Source organism: Medicago sativa, chromosome 4 (genome assembly GCF_051527215.1).
Source record: "Medicago sativa cultivar Bolivia chromosome 4, Bolivia_mono, whole genome shotgun sequence".
Taxonomy (NCBI): Eukaryota; Viridiplantae; Streptophyta; class Magnoliopsida; order Fabales; family Fabaceae; genus Medicago; species Medicago sativa.
The window spans coordinates 58,981,084-59,006,237 of NC_140752.1; the positions used below are offsets into that span (position 1 = coordinate 58,981,084).

General features: G+C 37.9%; 1 long non-coding RNA gene across 2 annotated transcripts; it reads left to right on the forward strand.

The window, feature by feature from the left end:
• Positions 1-1,394: 1,394 nt before the first annotated feature.
• LOC146930258 (uncharacterized) lies at positions 1,395-24,558 on the forward strand. Of its 2 annotated transcripts, XR_015006316.1 has the most exons (3): positions 1,442-1,800; positions 1,905-2,086; positions 24,299-24,558. It is a non-coding gene; the product is annotated as an uncharacterized LOC146930258 (long non-coding RNA). The 2 variants fall into 2 exon arrangements; XR_015006315.1 differs by lacking the exon at positions 24,299-24,558 and having other exon boundaries at positions 1,395-1,800; positions 1,905-2,160.
• Positions 24,559-25,154: the final 596 nt, after the last annotated feature.

Below are 25,154 nucleotides of genomic sequence, written 5' to 3' on the forward strand. Positions count from 1 at the left end.
GGTATAATTGGGATAATAAAGAATTAAGTATAAATATACTCATTTAGTTTGTTACACTGTTTAAAGGATAAAGAAAAAAAAAAGACATATATATATATATATATATATATATATATATATATATTCATATCGCGTTCGTTACATTTTTTAATATTTAAATTTATTCTTCTCTATTTGTTACATGTGTTATTTATATTGTAAATTGAGGGCATTTTCGGAAAGAAAAATCCAACCCAAAAGTGCTGAAATAGGTAGTTTTCTTTATATATAGTATAGATATAGATGATTTGAGATCTATTTAATTTTCAAATGTATCACACAACATAATGCTTTCATGCCTTAAGGAGTGTGACCAGTCTTAGGTTAGTTGCAGATTGGGATCTGACTTATTGTTACTTATGAATTTTGTTCTTCATTCTCTAATCAATTACCGTTATTCTTATTTCTTTAATCAATTAGGATTGATTAGGGTATGTGGTGAAATTATAAGATTTGTAAGTAAAAGTGGTTCATTTAGACGACAATTTTGAAATTTCAACTCTGTTATGTTTCAATTACCTCTGAGAGTATAAGTCCCTACCTTAATAAATATCCGACCGTGTACGAAACTCTAGAGTATTGACAACCATGTACCCCATATTGCACATATGACCTATATGATGATTGAAGACAATATGACATCTCAAGGGAAGTTATATCCCACTAAACTAACCACTTAAATAAGAAAACTCATTCATAACTAGTAATTGTATTTAAATTAATCCAAACGAAGAGATAGAAGAATTCAAAAATTCATAATCACCGTTAAAAGTATGAATCAAACCCATTTCATTTTTTTTCCGCAATCTATCCAACTGCTTTGTGCAGTCAAAACAAACTTGCAGACTCCCCCAATTTATTGCTTTTATTAGGTTTATATAATTTCCTCGTCGAAATGACAATCCATGTGGAGATGATTTTAGTTACTACTTTATTACTTGGAAAATGTTTGGTGCATAGTTAAATTTAGTCATCACAACACTTGTTTTAATGGTGTTTCGAAATTTCATTCTCTTTGAATTGTTTCTTATTTGTTTCATTGGGTTTTGTTTATGTTCTCCAATATTGTTTTCTTTTTATTTTATTTATTTAATATATATGGGTATGTTATTAAGGGTTGTTAAAGGTCGAAGGTTCCAACTTATTTGAGATATCCTTCCTCTTTATTATTGCTTCAACATGATTTGAGTTTCTCTAAAAAAGCTTTATGCATTTTTTATTGAACTAATTTTTTCATCATTCATTACTGTTGTTTATATTTTGATATTTTCCCCTATCTATTATGAAAGGGTAAAATATAAATAAAAAAATATAATGATGTTTCACAAACAAAATTTCATCAAGGAGGAAAACTATTTAATTAAAGATTTTTATAAATAGCTTATTGCAATCAATTGAAGTTGCAAAATATAATGATGCTAAAATACAATGATGTTTAAAAAATATAATGATGATCATCAAGATTTTTAAGTGATACCTTTTACTATGACTAAGAAATCAATTGAGTTAGTTTAAGGGTACACACAACATATTCATTACAAACATTTAACATTGATTACAATTTTATAAATAGCTTCTTGCAATTCCTAAGTGATAAAAACTATTTAATTGAAGTTAACAAAGCATTGGAATTTTTACTTATAAAGTGATAAAAAAAAATGTATGTTTATTACAATTAAGGGAGGAAAAACATGGTTCAAATTTTCATGTTTGTTTATGCTTTGATCTTCTTTATTTCCCTTTTCCTCGTTGTAACTAGAAGTAAGTCAATTTTCAGACAATTATTAATTTTCTAATTTATCTTGTAAACAATATTTTATAAGATATGTGTAACATTTTGTTGTTGTTGTTATTTGACAATGCAGGTACTACACATGTTATGTGTTATTATGATCACGATTGCCCATTTGTGTTAGATCATGTAGCTGAATGTAAAGGTGGTGTTTGTGAGTACACACCATTGTTAAACGAATAAAGATTGGTAGACATCCTTGATGTGTACACCCCTTTGTACCACTTTGAAAAATTTAAGTTAACCAAATATATGGTATGTGTAACACCCCGAATTTTATTTATTTAATCTAATAAAGAAAATAAGTAGAGTCTTAATTATTATTACAATGATAATGCAATTTGCTTGATGTTTTATAGTATTGCTGATAAAAATATAGCTATGATATTATTGTGACTACATAGGAATTCAAATGACGAGAGAAGGGATGGTAAAATAATAAGTAATAGAGATGGAAGGTGAGGAATAGAAGTAATAAAATAAGTGGGGGAGGAGGGATTAAATTGTGATAAGTGTGGGTGGTGGGTGGGGGGAATAATAATAATAATAATAATAATAATAATAATAATAATAATAATAATAATAATAATAATAATAATAATAATAATAATAATAATAATAATAATAATAATAATAAGTAACCTAGTTAGTATAAACAGAGAGATAGAAAATCAGAATAAACACCCTTGCTGAACCGGAGAAAAGAAAAGAGGAGAAGAGAGGAGATGAGGAAACCCAACTAAGAAGAAGAGAGCCAAACACCGTGTTTTCGGAGAATTCGAGGTATGTGGGAGAACCTTTGCACTTTAGGGTATCTTAATATATGACGAGGTTGTTTAATTCTTAATATGATGTTGTTGTTATTATGTGATATTGTGATGAGAATTTATGATGAACGAATTAAAAGATGAAGTTGAAAGATGAGAATTGAGGAAAACTAGTTTAGTTTTTTGAATTGAGTTTTTTAGACTTAAAAAAGTGGATAATTTGGTAGGTTAAAGAATAATTAGTGTTTGAATGATAGGGTAATCATGGGGTGAAGATTAGGGTCGAGTTTGGAGAGTACATGATCGAAAACGAAGTCAAAAAGGGTCCCCCAAAGCTAAATCGCAGCAGAACTGCAATTTTGCTGTCACCGTGCATTTTACTCTCTCAGTTTGACAAGTTTAAGTTCTGAACTGGGTTCAGATGGCTGCATGAAAGTTGTAGATATGAATGTTATCTTTCACTAGCCTTTGGGGGGACTTGATTTAAGAATCGAGAACTCAATATATCATTAAAATAGTACAAAGGGGTCAACAGGGATTAACAAGGTCGTGCTTTTTCCCTAATCTTAGGAAAATCAATTTTTCTGCCATTTTATGTTCCGAATTAGGTTTGAATGTCTTCATAATAGTTGTATATATGGAATCTAGCTTTCAGTTGCCTTTGGTTGGACTCCATTTAGATTTTTAGAACTTTAGTTACGATTAAAATACCGCATGTGGGTCATGCAGCGTTTTCCATGAAATTTCAGCATAACCCTTTCAGTGGATTCTAAAACATCTATGAGATCATTAGTGAGTTTAAGCAAGCCGTTAGTGTGTAGATTAAAAGTATGAGTCCTTAAACTATATACCTAAATGAGGAACTGTGTTTAGGCATGATTAGAAGTGATTACCTTAAGAAAATAGCGAGTCTAAAACATGAACTGGTGATAGTGGCGTAAGACAATAGATAGGTTTGTGCAAACAGAAAGGAAATACACTTGAGCATTACGATGACATAGTATGCCTACCTGGTATTACAATAGGTTACGACTGATCAAGGACCATACATAACTTGAGAATTACGATGTACTAACCATTCCATTCATGTTGTAGTTATTGATGTCACAGAAGAGAAAATAGGTGATTGAAAATATATTATAATACTTTCAATGAAACTTACAACCCCTTGAACATTATATATATTAAGATTAAGATAATTAGGTGAATTTTTGAAATAGGTGTGAGTAGATTGGAGCTAGTTGCTTGTGATTTACATACTAGAGTTAGAGCTAGTGTTTAAATCGTAAAACATAATTGGGAGCTGAATGGGCGTGGTCTACTCCTTTTGTTATGGTTGTAGTCCTTAAATTTCATGGTGTGGAAATAATATAGACCACAAGAGTAGTCTTTGTAGTGACTTAATTAATAAGGCAAACCTTGTGGCTTGTAATCTTAGATATAAACATATGAGTGAATATGATATGGAGACAATATAATAGTTATTCGAAGCACTTGGCAGGAAATTTAAAAGCTTAGTTATGAGGTACCAAAGAAATAGTTAGTGATAAGGAATATAGATTGAAAGGTTATTTCGAATTAGAATTAACTTCCAATGTCAGTTAAGTATGGATAAGAGTCGAAACTTGGCGTGTTTTAAATGATGAATTGAATTGATGTGATATCCTGTTTTACCTTGGTTTTCGGGTGTCAAAAATTGATTACGTTTGAACCTTTTAAACCGGTGATATCTTATTTTTTCTTGGGAAGGGAAAAAGTAAGCAAAACCCTTGAGAATCGAGGTCCGGGAGTTGTTTTCGCTACGGGAAGGTGTTAGGCACCCATAACGACTATAGTATCCTATAGGAACCGTCTTTAATTTCTACGCGCGCGCTTTATTTTTAAATGCTATTTTGAAATGATATTTACACCTAAGAGTTACTAAATGAAGAATTGGAGGGAGAAGAATGTTTTTGGATTTTTATTTTAGTTGAATTGAAGGAATTTTGTTCCTTGCCTACGTACCCGTTTAAGGGATCAAATCCACCGTAGTTCTCTTCCAAAAATGTTTTTGTTTTTGTTGGTTGATTTTAAGTTTGAAAATGGAATTTGAAGAATAGAAAGAGGCCTCAAGGGCATAAGATTGTGAAATTGTGAGGTTGGAATTAGTTATTTTGCAAAAGAAGTCAAAGTTTGATTATTTTTCATTGAAATTTGATTAAGAAAATAAAAGGAAAATTCAATGGGGTTTTGACCCCAAGGTTTATTGTGAAAAACATTTGAGTGAAGTTTGTTCAAGTTTTTTGGGAAAATGATTTTTCTAAGTATAAGGCCTAAACATACATCTAAACATACAATCCTAAACATACATCTAAACATGCATATTCTAGCTATATAGTGATGTGTGTGCATGTGTCGGTGCTCGTGTCGGTGTACATCATTAGAGTCCATTGTCCTTTACATCATACCCTAGGTACATTCTATGGCCTCTTTGCCAAGAAAGTTAAAAGTGCATAAAGGAAAAATATTACAAAACTCCTAAGTGTTTACATTCTAACTTTGGTACAAATTAAGTTGCAAGAAAGAAATAGAGGTGAATATGGGATGAAATGGAGATGCTTATGAAATGATGAAACATGAAATGAAAGGAGTTAGTAGCACATGACAATATCAAAGGAAATAAAGCAAGAGAGACACTAGAACACAAAGGATGGGAAATAAACCAAAATAAAGGCAAAATGAGTGTAAACATGACTAAAATTTGTTCATAAAGTGCAAGGTACATGTGACCTATAATTCTCACACTCCAATACACTTTTAAAGGTTTAGAATCAAGTCTTGGGATGGGAATTAAGGCAACATGATTTACTTGGCATTTTAAAACAAACTTTAAACATATTTGCATTATTTATTTACATAAGTAACTTGTAAGCTAAGCAACCTACCAAGATTCACAATTATGCACCAACATTAAACACAAACAGTAGCTAAAACCCTATGAAATCAAATGGTATAGGTCACTAACATTCATCAAGCAATTGGAATTAAAATCAAACAAATTTCTATTCATTTTTAGCACAAAATATGACAAAAATAGCAAGAAAATCAACACCTTCTTTCTCAACCAATTTTAACATGTGGAAATTATCACAAAATGCTACAAAACTATCAAGAAACCTATATGAATTTTTTAGGAATTTTTTAAAGGTTTTTTTGGACTAAAAAGTGCAAGAGAATTATTAATTCTAACAAAAATAAGGAAAAAAAAATGCTTCAAATATTTTTCACAGGCTTTGGCACAAAAAAGATCACAAAAAATGTTAAGGAAAATATCAAGAACACATAGAAAAATATTCAAGAATTTTGTGAAGAAAATTGGACAGGTAAGGGTGCAAATAGCAAAAGAACAGCAAGAAACATGCAGGACAGGGGGGTGTGTATAACAACTAAGCTTTCTGGCATGGCAATTGGGCTTAAGGACGGGTCAGGGTGAAACCATGGGTTAACCCATGGGTGAACCGGTTCGTTGGCCTATATAAGGCCTTGAACCGGTCCACCACTCATTTCCCCTCTCTACTTCTCTCTCTAAGACAAAAACTAGAGAGAGAGAGTCTGCAAATGACTCTCTCTTCTCCGATGAGACTCTCCTCCTCCGACGTGGTGGCCCATGGTGGCGCCGCCGCGTCGGAGCTTCAACCTTCTCCGATCTGAGAAATAAATACATCTTCTTAAAGCTCTTTCTCTCCTTTTTACGATTTTGGAAACATTTTCTTGAAAACAAGCTCAGATCGAAGTAGATCTAGGATTGAATCATTCGGTTCTTATGTTTTCAAACTTCATGAAACGAAACCCTAACATGCTCTATTTTCTTCTCTGATTATGAAATTGAACTCGTATTTGAAAAACAAACGGTGAATCTCCATGATTTTTTTTCAAATTAGGGTTTCGTTTCGGACTTTTGGATTTCTTCGAAGTTTTCACTTCGATTCACCGTTTATTTTCAATCTTGAGTCTTCGATGATGATTTAAAGTGTAAACGAGGGGATTCTTGCGAATGTACCTGGATTTAGTGGAGATTCGAACGGAAATCCTCGAGAACGTTTCTGATCCTTCTTCTTCTCGCTCTTTTCGTCTCTGTGATCGTGTGAATCCACTGGATTTGCACTTGAATTGCAGGGACTAGTTCGATGATGAAGGTTCTTGCGAAGAACTTCTGAGAACTTCGAAACAAAATCCCGTTCGAAATGACTTTTGTTGCGTGATTACTGGATTGAAACTCGTATTCTGAAATTGATGAGAACTCGTAGTGATTTGGTGTGGATTTTGCTCTGGTTTGGTACGAATTTGGGATATTCTGGACGGTTAGGGTTTTGAGATGATGAACTTGTTCATCATTGTTCTTGAGCTTTTCAGAGTTTGTTACGGTTTTGATTTGTTTTGAGTGGAGAGAGAAATGGTGAAGTGTTTGTGATGAGTTGTTGAAATCTGAGTGGCATGGCAATGATTGGAGCCTTTTATAGGCTGCCAAGTGTATTCCTGGACCAATTGCAACCTGACACCTGTATCTGGGCTTGTTTGGCTCGGCCTTGGACTTATTTCTGGACTTTGGGACCCTTTCTGCAATTTTTGAAAGTTGGAGGACTATTTTGCAAAACTTTGGACAAAAAAGGATTTAAAAAGGAAAACTCAAAAATTCGAAAATAACAAAAACTTAAAAGTGAAATTTAAACTAAGAAAAGGACTTATATGCAAATTTTGGAAATGTTGGGACTTTTAAAAATAATAAAAAAAATGATAAAATTGAATTAAAAAATGTAATTTGAAACAAACGTAAAGTGAAACGCCTAAAATTGACAAAACGGACTAAAATGAACCAATGGCCTAAATGAGGTACTTTAAAGTACCTCTCTGCCGAAATTTCGTGTGAAATGACCAAAATGCCCCTGGGGCTGAAAATGACTCAGATGCAATTGAAAAATGGATTTTTAACAGAAATTGAGTCAACGACTCATACAAGAAAGATTAAAAGACTCAGAGACAATTTTTAGGATTTAAACAGGGCTTTAACACATGAAAAGACTAAAATGCCCCTAGGGGCAAAACTGACTCAAAATGACTTCAAATGCAATTTTTGAAATGGGTTTTGACATAGAATGAAACAAAGACTTATCCAAACTACTTGAAAGGACTCAAACAAAATTTTAAAGATTGGAAGAGATTTTGACATAAGAAATGACTAAAATGCCCTTTTTCCCTGAATTTTGCAAATAAAATTGAAATAAAATGCAGAGACAGATGTAATTGATCAGAGACAGTTTAAATGGCTTGAAATGCAGGAAAAGAGGAAACAAGTATTTTTAGGTCCAAAATTAGGGTATAACAGCTGCCCCTATTTAAGTTTCTTTGTCCGGAAAGTCAAGAGACGAAGTCTTAGAGTTGACGGGACGAAGATACTTAAATATTAGCATTTGCACTGCTTTTGGACATAAAAATACGCTTTCAGATTTTTAAGAATGTGAATGTCATGCAATACTTTGATTATGAATGCAAAACAAACAACTGGAGTCTATGGAACCTGTGATGTCACTGGGGATTCAGGTGGACATTGACAGGGTAGACAACCCACGGAGTAGAAAATAGGGTACAAGTTGTTCTTTGGGTCGAACTAGCCACTTGACCAAGGAATACAAAACAAAAGATAGGTGCAAGCTGTTCTTGGGATTGAACTTGGCACTTGACCGGAAACATAGACATATAGGCAGATACGAGCTGTTCTTTGGATCGAACTTGACACTTGGTTGAAGATACAAACAGATAGGCAGACACAAACTGTTCTTTGGATTGAACTGGCTGTTTGGCTGGATACATAGGCAAAAGGGTTGATACAAGCTGTTTCTTTGGATCGAACTTGCTTGTTGGATTATCACCACGTCATGTGGGAAGGTGCAGACTGTTCTCTTAGATCGAACTTGTCGTTTGACCGATAACAAAGCATAAGCTGGGTACAAACTGTTCTTCAGATTGAACTTGCCGTCTGACTGATAACAAAGCATGAGCTGGGTACAAACTGTTCTTTTCAGATCGAACTTGTCGTTTGTCCGGAAGCATAGGTATATAAGCAGGTACAAGTGGTTCTTTTTTGGATTGAACCTGGCACTTGACCAGTAACAAGATACAAATTGAGAGTCTGGTTTAACAAGATACCAATTGAGGGTAAGTTGTCGTTGACTTGATTTGAGAATAGACATGACCATTTTTGTTGGCCCAAGAGTAAATTGAGAGTAAATTGACATTGATTTGGGTTGAAAATTGACATTGAAAGAGAGATTGAAAGTTGAGATTGAGCAGAGACATAGACATAAACATTGGATTGGAGAGTTGCAATTGACATTGAAATTGGATTGAAATTGGATTGAAAGTTGACATTGACATTGGATATTGACATTGACATTGACATTGACATTGGATATTGACATTGACTTGGAAATTGAAATTGGAGATTGGAAATTGCTTCGAATTTGACATTTGACATGGTTTGAAATTGAGATTGGAAAGTTGAGATTGCATCGAATTTGACAGTTGAAATTGAATTGAATTTGACATTGGAATTGGAATTGAAATTGAAATTGAATTTGACAGTTGACAGTTGGATATGCAACATGTATGTATGGTATAGCAAGATTATTGGATGTATGAGCACATAAAATGCATGATTATGCATGTATGAATGCTTGGAATGCATGATTGGTTTGTAACTTGACAGAGAGGTTTCACAAAGGCAGACGAAACATTGGAAGCTTGGGCACGTAGTGGCTCGTGCTGCAACATATTCACAGGGGAAAACCTCTTTGGAGAGACCGTCGTTGAGAGACGTATCGAAACCATGGCTGAGGGCAATAAAACTTGTAAAGGAGGACCCTTGGAAGGTTCTTGGATACAGGTCGCCGTTGCTAGGCGTGTCAGTGCTGGGTAATCATTGGATGTTCGCATCTGTGGTCAATACTTTTTCAACATTCCTTTCATTTTTCATTTTCAAACCCCATTTTTGCCTGAACCGCCCTTTCGGGTTTTCGATTCACCGGGGAGTAACTTCTTTTCATTGCCCCATTTTTGCCTGATTTGCCTTCATAGGTTGTTAATCAGCGGGGTGCTCATTTTTGCCTAAGCCGCCCTTTCGGGTTTTCAACTTAGCGAGCTTTTTATTTTCATTTTTTTTATTTTTCTTTTTCATTCTTTTCATTTTTGCCATCGGCCACAGATCATCCTGGGGAGTAACCTGCTTGTAACATGTATTGAAATAGACATTGACATTCATTCATTCATGCATGTTTCATTGAAATGTACCCTGTTGCTCAGGTTTGCTTTCAAAATAGACAGAAAAAGATTTTTCAATTTTCAAAAGATGTTTGTTTCAGACATTAACATTATCAAAATAGAAAGAAAATGTTTTGCATATAGCATTGAAAGTAGAAAGGAAATAGAATTTCAAACAATAGAAAGGCTCAAATTGATGTAGAGGAGTGAGAGTCAGCCAGAGGCATGACTTCACGGATTTACAAAGCTTGGAAAATGGTAATTTTATTGGTTGGTGATACATTGAACACGATGACCGCTACATTTCATAGAAATTTTGAATCCACAAGTACAGAAGCCTCTGATGAAGACGATCATTTGACAGTTGTAGATGCCCCAAGGGGTAGCGGTGATTTGCCAGATATAGTTACTTGTCTTTTATTGTCAACCTCATTTTTGCATGAACCGCCCTTTCGGGTTTTCGGCTCATCGAGGCGCTCATTCTTGCCTGAGTTGCGTGCAATCCCAGCGAGCTCTTTCATATTCATTTTTTTGTCCCTAACTTTTGCCTGGATCGCCCTTTCGGGTTTTCGATCCACCGGGAAGCGCATTTTTGCCTAGGCCGCATTTCGGGTTTTCGACCTACCACGCTGTTCTTTTCTTTCTAGACAAAGTATTTCTTGACTATATCGGCATTGACAGGATTTGGGAGTTCAACACCATCCATGTGTGTAAGAATCAAAGCACCACCAGAGAAAGCCTTCTTGACAACATAAGGGCCCTCATAGTTAGGTGTCCACTTGCCTCTTGGGTCGGGTTGCTGACTTATCCTTCTTTTCAATACAAGTTCGCCTTCCTTGAATTCTCGAGGTCGGACTTTCTTGTCAAAAGCATTCTTCATTCGCACTTGATACAACTGTCCATGAGTCATAGCATCCATACGTTTCTCTTCAATCAGATTCAATTGATCATACCGACTTTGACACCATTCAGCCTCAGTTAATTTTGCTTCCATGATCACTCGAAGAGATGGAATCTCCACTTCCAGAGGGAGAACTGCTTCCATACCATACACAAGAGAGAAAGGAGTTGCCCCGGTTGAATTGCGTACTGTAGTGCGGTAACCATGCAAGGCAAAAGGTAGCATTTCATGCCAGTCTTTGTAAGTAGTGACCATTTTCTGAACAATCTTCTTGATGTTCTTGTTAGCGGCCTCAACTGCACCATTCATCTGAGGTCTATAAGGAGAAGAGTTGTGATGTTCGATTTTGAATTCTTCACATAAAGCTTGCATCATGCTATTGTTCAGATTGGAACCATTGTCAGTGATGATCTTGTTGGGAACACCATATCGACAGATGATGTTATTCTTGATAAATTTGACAACCACTTGCTTGGTCACATTAGCATAGGAGGCAGCTTCAACCCACTTGGTGAAATAGTTAATTGCCACTAAGATGAAACGATGTCCATTGGAAGCTTTCGGTTCAATCCTTCCGATCATGTCAATGCCCCACATAGAGAAAGGCCATGGGGAAGAGATAACATTGAGGGCATGTGGAGGCACATGAATCTTGTCAGCATAAATTTGACATTTGTGGCATCTCTTGGCATGTTTGTGGCAATCACGTTCCATAGTTATCCAGTAATAGCCGGCTCTTAACAGCTTCCTTGACATGGTGTGACCCGAAGCATGGGTCCCGAAAGTACCATCATGTACATCATGCATTAACTTCTCAGCTTCTTGTTTGTCAACACATCTCAACAAGACCATGTCATAGTTCCTCTTGTATAGGATTTCTCCGTCCAGAAGGAACCTGCTAGCCCATCGTCTCAAGGTCTTTTTATCTCTGTTGGAAGCACCAGGTGGATATTCACGATTCTGCAAGAATTGTTTGATGTTGTAATACCAAGGCTTTTTATCATTCACATCTCTATCAGCTTGATCTGGCATATTTTCAATAGTAAACACATGAGCGGGTCTATCAAGACGCTGCACTTTGATTACGGGCACATCATTCCAGTGATTCACACGAAACATGGAAGACAAAGTAGCGAGAGCATCAGCCATCTGGTTTTCATCCCGAGAGATGTGGTGCAGTTCAACCTTTGTAAAGTATGTCAACAGACGTCTTGCATAGTCACGGTATGGGATTAGCTTCTCATGATGAGTCTCCCATTCACCCTTTATCTGGTTAATAACAAGTGCAGAATCTCCATAGATGTCAAGGTGCTTAATTCTCAGATCAAGGGCTTCTTCAATACCCAAGATGCATGCTTCATATTCAGCTATGTTGTTTGTGCATTCAAAAGTTATTCGAGCGGTGAAAGGAATGTGGTGCCCCTGCGGAGTTACAATGATGGCTCCAATTCCTTTACCATAAGCATTGACAGCACCATCAAACACCAATCCCCACTTGCTATTGGGGTCCGGTCCTTCATTGATCAGTGGTTCTTCACAGTCTTTCGCTTTCAGATACATAATCTCTTCATCAGGGAAATCAAATTTAATTGGCTGGTAATCATCAAGAGGCTGACAAGCGAGATGCTCAGCAAGGACGCTTCCTTTGATTGCTTTCTGAGCTTTGTACACAATATCATATTCAGACAACAACATTTGCCAACGTGCAATCTTTCCAGTAACTGCAGGCTTTTCAAAGATGTACTTGATTGGATCCATTCGGGATATCAACCAAGTTGTATGATTCACCATATAATGACGCAGGCGTTTGGCAGCCCAAGCTAAAGCACAACAAGTCTTTTCAAGCATTGTATACCGAGTCTCACAGTCGGTGAATTTCTTGCTCAGATAGTAGATAGCATGCTCTTTCTTACCAGTCTCATCTTGCTGCCCGAGAACACAGCCCACTGAATCATCCAACACTGACAGATACATAATCAAAGGCCTTCCTTCCACTGGCGGGACAAGGATAGGTGGTTCCAACAGGTATTCTTTGATGCTATCAAAAGCTTCCTGACATTCATCATTCCATACAACAGGCTGATTCTTTCTGAGCAATTTGAAAATCGGACCACAGGTGGTAGTCATGTGGGATATGAATCTTGAAATATAGTTCAGACGTCCGAGGAAACCTCTGACTTGCTTTTCAGTTTGAGGGGCCGGCATCTCTCTGATGGCTCGGACTTTGTCGGGATCAACTTCAATGCCTCTTTGGCTGACAATGAAGCCTAGCAACTTTCCGGATCTTACACCAAATGTGCACTTGTTAGGATTCAATCGCAGCTTGTACTTCCTCAATCTTTCAAACATCTTTTTCAAATATACAACATGCTGCTCTTCATCACTGGACTTCACAATCATATCATCGACATATACCTCAATCTCTTTGTGAATCATATCATGAAACAGAGTTGTCATACCTCTTTGATAAGTAGCACCAGCATTTATCAAGCCAAACGGCATCACTTTGTAACAGAACGTTCCCCACGGAGTAATGAAGGACGTCTTTTCTCTATCTTCAGGTGACATTCGTATCTGATTATAGCCAGAGAAACCATCCATGAAGGAGAACACTTTGGATTGAGCAGTACAGTCAACAAGCACATCAATATGAGGCAACGGGAAGTTATCTTTTGGACTGGCTTTATTCAGATCTCTGTAATCAACACACATTCGAACTTTCCCATCTTTCTTTGGTACTGGTACAATGTTGGCAATCCACTCAGGATATTCAGCTGTCATGAGGAAACCCGCATCAATTTGCTTCTGTACTTCAGCCTTGATCTTAAGAGCCATGTCTGGACGAGACCTTCTCAATTTCTGTTTGACAGGAGGACATTCAGGTCTTGTCGGTATCCGATGTTCCACGATCTTGGGATCTAGACCGGGCATATCTTCATAGGACCATGCAAAGACATCTGGATAGTCATGGAGAAGCTGAGTGATCTTCTTTTTCACTTCTGGCTCAAGTGCAGCACCAATCTTGATCTCTCGCTTGTTCTCTTCAGTACCCAGGTTGATGAACTCAATTTCTTCCTGGTGGGGCTGAATGGCTCTTCTTTCTTGCTCAAGCAGTCGAGTGATCTCATACGGTATCTCCTCATAATCATCATCCTCCTCTTCAGCTTCATATACAGGGAATTCAAAATTTGGAGGAACCATAGGGTCATTGTGTTCAACGGGTTGATTGTGGTTCAATCTGCATAATATGATTGGGATGATTTTAGAAAAAATGTTTTTATGCAGATTTTTGAAATTAATAAGAAAATACAGATGTTTTGGTTTTTTCTGGCATTACCATTATTTCCAAGAAAAAGGCACTAAAAAGTAAAAAAACAAAGAGTCGTGAGAAAAACGACAACTTTTATTGATAACGGCAATGCCGAAACAAACACGCCCTTACAATGATATCACTTTCGCCTTGGGCAGAGCGAAAGGATTGTTATTTTGAAAACAAAAAAACATGAGCAACAAAACACATTACATGGAAGCATGCATGACTAAAGGAACATCAATGGTTTCCCAATTTCTCACAGTGCCTCCTGGTATAACAAAGGTAGGCACGTAACCACCTTCAGCAGCATCTTCAGTAATAGCATTGATGTACCCAGCACTGTAGAAAGTTCCCTTTGAAACAGCAGATGTCGGGGAGAATCCAAGGCCTTTTTTACGCTTGTTTTCCAGAATCTGAATCACTTTGCCCCAGCCAGCAGCTTGCCCTGCTTGAACAGCCTTCTGGGCGTCTTTCAGTGAAGCCATGCTAGCACCAGCCCTCCGGGGCTCTGCACCCTCAACGGTCAAGCCTTGAAACGACGTCCCTTCAGCGGACCCTGCTTCAACACAAGAGAACGATGATACCTGGCTAACTAGATATGCTTCCTCACCATGCACAGTGACAATCTTACCGTTCCTCATGAACTTGAGCTTCTGATGCAAAGTGGATGTGACTGCTCCAGCGTCATGGATCCATGGTCTTCCGAGGAGATAGCTGTAAGAGGCATTGATATCCATGACTTGGAAAGTAATCTGAAATGTCTCGGGACCAATGGTAATTGGCAGGTCTACCTCCCCGAGAACATCCTTGCGGGATCCATCAAAAGCTTTAACCAGATAGCTGCTACCCCTCAGGGAAATTCCATGATGACTTAATTGCCTTAGTGTGGACTCAGGCATTACATTCAACGATGACCCAGTGTCCACCAAAACGTTAGTGGCGTTTCCCTGCTTCGGGGAGCTCATCGTCACCGAACCCCAAGTTGTTGCAGGCAGTAATATTACTCACTATCCCATCAAATTGATCCACAGAGACTTCGTGGTCAACATAAGCTTGCTCCAGTATCTTCATTAACACCTTCCTGTGAGCTTCTGAGCTCATAAGTAGAGACAAGATGGATATCTTTGATGGGGTTTGTAGCAGCTGGTCAACAATCTTATAGTCACTTTTCTTGATAAGCCTCAGGATTTCGTCCAGATTGGACTCTTCAATAGATTGGCCTGCTGGGCCGGTGTTCTTGTCAACAGGAGGAGCAATTGGTGGAGTTATTGTGGCGATGGGTGTCACCACCTTCTTTTGAAACAAGGGTGGACGGACTTTTCCGCTTCTCAGAGCTGTAACTTCACTAGCAACATTATCAACTGTAGCTGGGGATACCAAAGGCACCTCCACCCCGTTCTCAATCATGGTTGCATTATACTTGTAGGGAATTGCTTTGGTAGAGGTATAAGATACCGGACCAGGTAAACTGATCACCAAAGGCTCAACATTCTTTGCCTGAGATACACTTTCAACAGGAGAGTCATGGAACACTGGCACAATCACACATACATCACTGGCAATCAAGTACTTGTCATCCATCAGGCTCTGGATATCATTTTGCACCACACAACAACCCATAGGATTCTGCAGACATTCTGAACAAGAATCATGATCATGTTTGAACAGAGAAGCCTGGCAAAGTTTGACATGTAATGGCACCAAAGGAGTAACGACATTGCGGACATCCAACATGGGATCCTCTTGAGGAACGGGAACCCCTTCAAAGGCCTCAATCATGTTAACAGCAGCATGGTTTGGAAGCGGATTGTCTAGGACATGAGGAACACTGTTCTCAAAAGTCAAACGTCCTTTTTCTATCAGATCTTTCACAATATATTTCAGAGCAAAGCAACCTTCGACATCATGGCCTTGAGCACCCTGATGGAATTCACATGTTAGGTCCTGACGGAACCTGGGAGGCAATGGATTAGGCGGAGGCTTGCCTGGTCTAGTAACACAGTGTCCCTTAGCCAATAGAGTTGGGAGCAGCTCACCATACCGCATTGGTATTGTTGGAAAAGAAGGTTTGGGTCGGGGACCCTGTTGTTGCTGCCGTTGCTATTGAGCAGGAGGCTGTTGTTGTGTTTGCTGAGGGATAGCATTGACGGGCATTGGTGGTTGACCCGGTGGTAGAGGATATTGCTGATAAAATGGTGGGAAGAAAGGGTGTTGAGAGTATTGCATGTAGTGATAGGGCAGAGGTAGTTGTGTAGCAGCTGCAGATGGGTTACCAGATACCATCCCTACGTCAGATTCTTTCCTCTTGTGATGACCGTTACCGTACTTCTTTGGTGCACTGTTTGAAGATTCTCCCTTCTCAAGGACAATAATACCATCTCGGACAGCCTCCTCTAGACGGGTTCCCATTGTAACCATATCAGAGAAGTTGTTTGGAGCAGAGATTATCATTCTTTCCTTATATTCCTTCCTCAGAGTCTTCAGGAATGTCTGTGTTAATTCCTCCTCATCAAGTCGAGGGGACACACGGGCAGCTGCTCCTCTCCATCTCTGAGCATATTCTCGAAAGGTTTCATCTGATTTCTGAGATAGGGCTTTAAGAGAGTCCCTGTTTGGCCTCAGACGGGTGTTGAATTCATATTGACCTTCAAAAGCAGCAGCGAGTTCCTCAAAAGTATGGATGTTATCCTTGCTCAAACTAGTGTACCAATCTGCTGCATCATCTGTCAAGCTACTCTGGAAGCAATGGATCATCAGTGCATCATTGTCGGCGTAGTTAGCCATCTTTCGGACATACCGGATAACATGGTTATGTGGGCAAGAAGTCCCATTGTACTTGTCAAATTCTGGCTCTTTGAATTTCTTAGGAACCTCAAATCGGGATACCAAGCATAGATCACGAGCTTTAGCAGGAGCACCATTGTTTCCCCGGCTAGCCTTGACCTCACGGAGTTCTCCAGCCAACTCCCTTAACTGTCTCTTCATAGCTTCCATTGCGGGATCTTGTCCACGCGGAGTATCAACATCAATCACCTGTTGCACAGTGTGCACAATAGGGTCGGTAACAACAGTGGTTACTTGAGGCATAGCAGTAGACACAGGAATCTGTCCTTGACCAGCAACACCAGAAACACCAGCAGCAGTATTAGGAGAGTAGTAAGCTGAGAGGCCATAAGGACGGCCGTTGGGCATAACAAAGCGAGCATCAGTAGCCACAGTAGACAGTGGGATAGAGGGAATCACCTCAGCAGTAACTGGAACAGAAGTGGCTGGTTGTTCCTGTGCAGCCATCATAGCAGACATAGCGTCATGAGCCTTAGCCAAGTCTTCTTTCATAGCAGCCAATTCGGCACGGAGCTGAGCATTTTCCTCTTCAAAATTAGCCATCATCCTTCTCTTGTGAAATCTTGTCTGATGAATTCTGTCTGGTTGGTAGACTTTGCGAACACGAGCCACTTTTCAGACTGCGGCGGACTAAACCAGGAGGCAATGAGCACGAGAGAAGTTCTTTGTGGCCAATGAATGCATATGATGCATGAAATGTGTTAATGCATATGCAAAAAGACTCTTTTTGTGTTACCGAAGGGTTTTAGACAAATTATAAACTTGTAAACATTACTAAACAACAATTAACATAAACGGGAAACAAACAACCAACATATAGTTTTACAAGACAATTTCGACATAAACAAATGGAAATAACAACAGGAAATGGAAATCCTCAAGCATAGGAAGTGGAAGCGTCGTCCTCAGAGTCGGACTCATAGCTGCAGTATCGTGCGTAGAAGTCACGGGCACCCCTAGCCCTCTTGGAGTCTCTCATGAGCAATCTATCTTTCTCCTCAATCTCTCTCTTAGCCTTAGCTAACTCTTTCTTCAGTGTCAAGACCTCATGAGTCTGTTGCTCATCCTTTCCATCCAAAGTCATGATCAAGTTCTCAGCCTCATAGTATCTAGCCCTCCACTAATGCTTCTCCCGACTCTCCATAGCTAGATGCTCCTGGTACATCTCCTGGGTAGGTGGGAGTAGAGGCAAAGGCATGGTAGGAACAGTTGCAGACACATATCTCATAGAGGGGTAAGGCATACCAATCTCCTCAGCTTAGTTTATCACCCACTGTGTATAGGCCTCATGAGCGATACCGGACCTCACACCCATATGCTTTACCTCTTTCTTCCGAAGCTTGGTCCAAGCTTGCATGAAATCTTCTCTAATTCCGGTGGGAGCATTGGAGTAGTGAAAGAAGTAAGGGGCCGTAGCAAGATTGATGGGCTTATCTTTCATCGGGAAACCAAATTGTCGCAAAGCAAGCTCCGGGTTATAGTTGATTCCACCCCGGGTACCAAGAAGAGGTACATTAAGAAATTTTCCACCGCCAAAGATGATTTCCTTGACCCTAGAAGCGGGAGTGAGCCAAACCACTTCATTAGGAGTGAGGGCCATAATCCTCTGTGAAATAGACCAATTCCTCGGATTGTCGTGGAAAGACTGCGGAAGGTGCGAAATAAACCACCTATAGAGGAGAGGCACACAACAAAGAATGTAGCCACGACCCTTGCCGGAACGATCATGAATAGCATGGTATGTGTCAGCTAGCAGAGTAGGAACCGGATTCTTGGAGTGGAAGATCATAATAGCATTCATGTCCACGAAGCCATCAAGATTCGGAAAGAGAATAAGCCCATAGATGAGAAGTGCAAGAATGGCCTCGAGAGTGTCCTGACAAGTGGTATTGAGGTTGGCTTTCCCAAGAAGATACTATGAAGTGAACCCTCGGATACCTGCCTTAGTGACAAGATTCTTGGAGACATCGGTGGTCCTGAGATAGAGATCCTTAGCAATAACCAATGGAGTAAGAGGAGGCTCAAGTCCTGAGAAAGGTACCCCCTTAGCAATAGATAAACCCATCAAGGAAGAATAAGCCTCTAGAGTAGGCACCAGCTGAAAGTCCGGGAAAGTAAAGCACCGATAGTCCCGATCATAGAATTGCACTAGAGTGTGCACAAGCTTCTCATCCACATTAGTCTGGAGAATAGTAAGTAAAGCCCCGTAACGACGTCGGAAACCAGTCGGGTCCTCAATCTTGAGTGCCAAATTAGTCATCTTCATCCCTACAATGTTTACAAATTCAACTTGTCTAAGCCCTTCGATAACAATGCATGGAAAAAGTTTATGCATGTATGCATGAATGCATGAATGCATGATTATGTTCAAGTTCGGAGAAAACATGGTGGGTTTGAAGTTCAAAGTCGAGGAGTCATGGGTGGACACGGTGTCCGGTGAATCTAGGGCTTTAGGATAATAGTAACCGGGTTCTAAAAAGGTTCCCAAGCTGCAACCTCTCCGACGTATATCACGGTGTCACGAGACAACACTCGCTCCATGACTATACGTGGAAGGTCTATCTTGAGTGTAGTATCGCGTGACGACTAAAACTCGAGACAACACTCGGTTTAGCCTCCGCACTACGTCCTAGAAAATGGCCATGGATGGGTTTGGTTATCTACGGTTCATAGCGTCATAGAACAATTAGAAGTAAAGTGCCTAAACGCGACAACACGCGCCGACAACATCACCCCCAAAATGCCTCAGCTATGTGGGATTGATCGCATAATCCAAAACACGAGGCAACCCCCGGAATGAATTGTCGATTATATCCCTCCTAAATCCTAAGTTCACTCAGCCCGGGTGCAGGACTTTTGATATTCTCACCCCACACGTTTGCAAGAATTTAAACATTTATTCACATAGGAAAGCAAGTAAAAGAAGCAAGTAAAAATACAAGCGCAAGCGTGGAAATAAAGACTAGGCGTAACTCTCGAATGTCCCCAGTGAAGTCGCCAGCTGTTTTACCTTGGTTTTCGGGTGTCAAACATTGATTACGTTTGAACCTTTTAAACCGGTGATATCTTATTTTTTCTTGGGAAGGGAAAAAGTAAGCAAAACCCTTGAGAATCGAGGTCCGGGAGTTGTTTTCGCTACGGGAAGGTGTTAGGCACCCATAACGACTATAGTATCCTATAGGAACCGTCTTTAATTTCTACGCGCACGCTTTATTTTTAAATGCTATTTTGAAATGATATTTACACCTAAGAGTTACTAAATGAAGAATTGGAGGGAGAAGAATGTTTTTGGATTTTTATTTTAGTTGAATTGAAGGAATTTTGTTCCTTGCCTACGTACCCGTTTAAGGGATCAAATCCACCGTAGTTCTCTTCCAAAAATGTTTTTGTTTTTGTTGGTTGATTTTAAGTTTGAAAATGGAATTTGAAGAATAGAAAGAGGCCTCAAGGGCATAAGATTGTGAAATTGTGAGGTTGGAATTAGTTATTTTGCAAAAGAAGTCAAAGTTTGATTATTTTTCATTGAAATTTGATTAAGAAAATAAAAGGAAAATTCAATGGGGTTTTGACCCCAAGGTTTATTGTGAAAAACATTTGAGTGAAGTTTGTTCAAGTTTTTTGGGAAAATGATTTTTCTAAGTATAAGGCCTAAACATACATCTAAACATACAATCCTAAACATACATCTAAACATGCATATTCTAGCTATATAGTGATGTGTGTGCATGTGTCGGTGCTCGTGTCGGTGTACATCATTAGAGTCCATTGTCCTTTACATCATACCCTAGGTACATTCTATGGCCTCTTTGCCAAGAAAGTTAAAAGTGCATAAAGGAAAAATATTACAAAACTCCTAAGTGTTTACATTCTAACTTTGGTACAAATTAAGTTGCAAGAAAGAAATAGAGGTGAATATGGGATGAAATGGAGATGCTTATGAAATGATGAAACATGAAATGAAAGGAGTTAGTAGCACATGACAATATCAAAGGAAATAAAGCAGGAGAGACACTAGAACACAAAGGATGGGAAATAAACCAAAATAAAGGCAAAATGAGTGTAAACATGACTAAAATTTGTTCATAAAGTGCAAGGTACATGTGACCTATAATTCTCACACTCCAATACACTTTTAAAGGTTTAGAATCAAGTCTTGGGATGGGAATTAAGGCAACATGATTTACTTGGCATTTTAAAACAAACTTTAAACATATTTGCATTATTTATTTACATAAGTAACTTGTAAGCTAAGCAACCTACCAAGATTCACAATTATGCACCAACATTAAACACAAACAGTAGCTAAAACCCTATGAAATCAAATGGTATAGGTCACTAACATTCATCAAGCAATTGGAATTAAAATCAAACAAATTTCTATTCATTTTTAGCACAAAATATGACAAAAATAGCAAGAAAATCAACACCTTCTTTCTCAACCAATTTTAACATGTGGAAATTATCACAAAATGCTACAAAACTATCAAGAAACCTATATGAATTTTTTAGGAATTTTTTAAAGGTTTTTTTGGACTAAAAAGTGCAAGAGAATTATTAATTCTAACAAAAATAAGGAAAAAAAAATGCTTCAAATATTTTTCACAGGCTTTGGCACAAAAAGATCACAAAAAATGTTAAGGAAAATATCAAGAACACATAGAAAAATATTCAAGAATTTTGTGAAGAAAATTGGACAGGTAAGGGTGCAAATAGCAAAAGAACAGCAAGAAACATGCAGGACAGGGGGGTGTGTATAACAACTAAGCTTTCTGGCATGGCAATTGGGCTTAAGGACGGGTCAGGGTGAAACCATGGGTTAACCCATGGGTGAACCGGTTCGTTGGCCTATATAAGGCCTTGAACCGGTCCACCACTCATTTCCCCTCTCTACTTCTCTCTCTAAGACAAAAACTAGAGAGAGAGAGTCTGCAAATGACTCTCTCTTCTCCGATGAGACTCTCCTCCTCCGACGTGGTGGCCCATGGTGGCGCCGCCGCGTCGGAGCTTCAACCTTCTCCGATCTGAGAAATAAATACATCTTCTTAAAGCTCTTTCTCTCCTTTTTACGATTTTGGAAACGTTTTCTTGAAAACAAGCTCAGATCGAAGTAGATCTAGGATTGAATCATTCGGTTCTTATGTTTTCAAACTTCATGAAACGAAACCCTAACATGCTCTATTTTCTTCTCTGATTATGAAATTGAACTCGTATTTGAAAAACAAACGGTGAATCTCCATGATTTTTTTTCAAATTAGGGTTTCGTTTCGGACTTTTGGATTTCTTCGAAGTTTTCACTTCGATTCACCGTTTATTTTCAATCTTGAGTCTTCGATGATGATTTAAAGTGTAAACGAGGGGATTCTTGCGAATGTACCTGGATTTAGTGGAGATTCGAACGGAAATCCTCGAGAACGTTTCTGATCCTTCTTCTTCTCGCTCTTTTCGTCTCTGTGATCGTGTGAATCCACTGGATTTGCACTTGAATTGCAGGGACTAGTTCGATGATGAAGGTTCTTGCGAAGAACTTCTGAGAACTTCGAAACAAAATCCCGTTCGAAATGACTTTTGTTGCGTGATTACTGGATTGAAACTCGTATTCTGAAATTGATGAGAACTCGTAGTGATTTGGTGTGGATTTTGCTCTGGTTTGGTACGAATTTGGGATATTCTGGACGGTTAGGGTTTTGAGATGATGAACTTGTTCATCATTGTTCTTGAGCTTTTCAGAGTTTGTTACGGTTTTGATTTGTTTTGAGTGGAGAGAGAAATGGTGAAGTGTTTGTGATGAGTTGTTGAAATCTGAGTGGCATGGCAATGATTGGAGCCTTTTATAGGCTGCCAAGTGTATTCCTGGACCAATTGCAACCTGACACCTGTATCTGGGCTTGTTTGGCTCGGCCTTGGACTTATTTCTGGACTTTGGGACCCTTTCTGCAATTTTGAAAGTTGGAGGACTATTTTGCAAAACTTTGGACAAAAAAGGATTTAAAAAGGAAAACTCAAAAATTCGAAAATAACAAAAACTTAAAAGTGAAATTTAAACTAAGAAAAGGACTTATATGCAAATTTTGGAAATGTTGGGACTTTTAAAAATAATAAAAAAAAATGATAAAATTGAATTAAAAAATGTAATTTGAAACAAACGTAAAGTGAAACGCCTAAAATTGACAAAACGGACTAAAATGAACCAATGGCCTAAATGAGGTACTTTAAAGTACCTCTCTGCCGAAATTTCGTGTGAAATGACCAAAATGCCCCTGGGGCTGAAAATGACTCAGATGCAATTAAAAAATGGATTTTTAACAGAAATTGAGTCAACGACTCATACAAGAAAGATAAAAAGACTCAGAGACAATTTTTAGGATTTAAACAGGGCTTTAACACATGAAAAGACTAAAATGCCCCTAGGGGCAAAACTGACTCAAAATGACTTCAAATGCAATTTTTGAAATGGGTTTTGACATAGAATGAAACAAAGACTTATCCAAACTACTTGAAAGGACTCAAACAAAATTTTAAAGATTGGAAGAGATTTTGACATAAGAAATGACTAAAATGCCCTTTTTCCCTGAATTTTGCAAATAAAATTGAAATAAAATGCAGAGACAGATGTAATTGATCAGAGACAGTTCAAATGGCTTGAAATGCAGGAAAAGAGGAAACAAGTATTTTTAGGTCCAAAATTAGGGTATAACATATCCCATGATGTGTATTGATGAGAAAATATATGAATTCTGGAGACGTTATTGGTGAGTAATTATATAAATTTTGATGACGTTGTTGGTGAGTAATTATATAAATTTTGGTGACGTTATTGGTGATTAATTGTATAAATTCTAGTGTCGTTGTTGGTAAGTAACTATATAAATTTTTGTGACGTTATTGGTGAGTAAATATATAAATTATATGGTGTTGTATTTGGTGAGTTTCTTCATGCATCATATCATGATTAGGATTCTGGTGACGTGTACGTTCAGCAACAGAACTATGACATACAACTTTGGTGTGTAGAGATCGGTACCGACATGCATATAGGTGTTAGGAAATAGTTGCATCTTCGCATATACATGACGATATTTTGTAATTTCGTGACGTCGTGAATAATGCCTAATTGTTGATGTTTATGATAATTGTTTATGTGTGAAAATGATGTACTGTCGTGATTTGTGAAAAGAAGAGATTATACCTAATAAATGTTGAGAGTGATGCGGTAGTAGAGATTATATTCCTATGAAATTTATTTAATGTGCGTGTTTTTCCCTATTATTATGTCATGGCAGGATTTCTCACCCCTTATTTTGTTTTGTTGTTTTCTGTATGGTGGTTGTATTTTGAGTACAAATACTCAGGTTGATGAGGAGTAGCGGTGTGATATTTTAGAAGGTGGAGACGAAGGGATGACCTCCGTTTAGTTATGTTATTTGGTAGATGAATAAGAATGTAGTCGCTATGAGCTCTGATATTGTAACTCTAGGGTTAAGGTTGACGTTGACGTTGAATTTATTTATCTTTGAGTTTAAATCTTGAGAGCTATTGTTATTTTTATTTCAGTGTCGAATGACAAGAATTTTTTTTATTAATGAGATCAGGGGATTGTTTTCTGCTGTTATTATTTAAAAGGAAAATTTATGCTAATATGTGATATCATGTGAAGTTTTGTAACATCCTAAATATTAAATTTATCCTTGTTGTCTAATAATTATCGTCGAAAAATAGGGTGTTACAGTCTGTGTGACCACATTTTTTCAGTTGCGTGACCACTTTTTAGAAGCTAAAAAATGTGGTCACGCAACTAAATGTGTGTGACCACTATTTTTCCACTTAATTAACAAAATAAATTCTGAAAAACTAGTGGTCACGCAACTAATAAAATGTGGTCACACATATCATATATTTGGTTAACTAAATTTTTTTAGAATGGTATAAAGGGATGTGCAAATTAAGGATGTCTACCTGTCATTACTTTTTTTTTGAAGAAATCATTACTCTTTATTTAATCACTTGAAAGTGTAAATCATAATTTTAATAAAAAACAATACATGTTTATCAAACTCAAGGGGACACCTTGAAGTCTAAATAAACATGTGTACTTCTAAGTTTCGTGTCAGCATGCATGCATCTAATTAGTTCATGTGTCGTTTCTACATCACGCCTCTTTCCTTCTAAAATAATACACAACTTTGATCATTAATATCTTTAATTTAT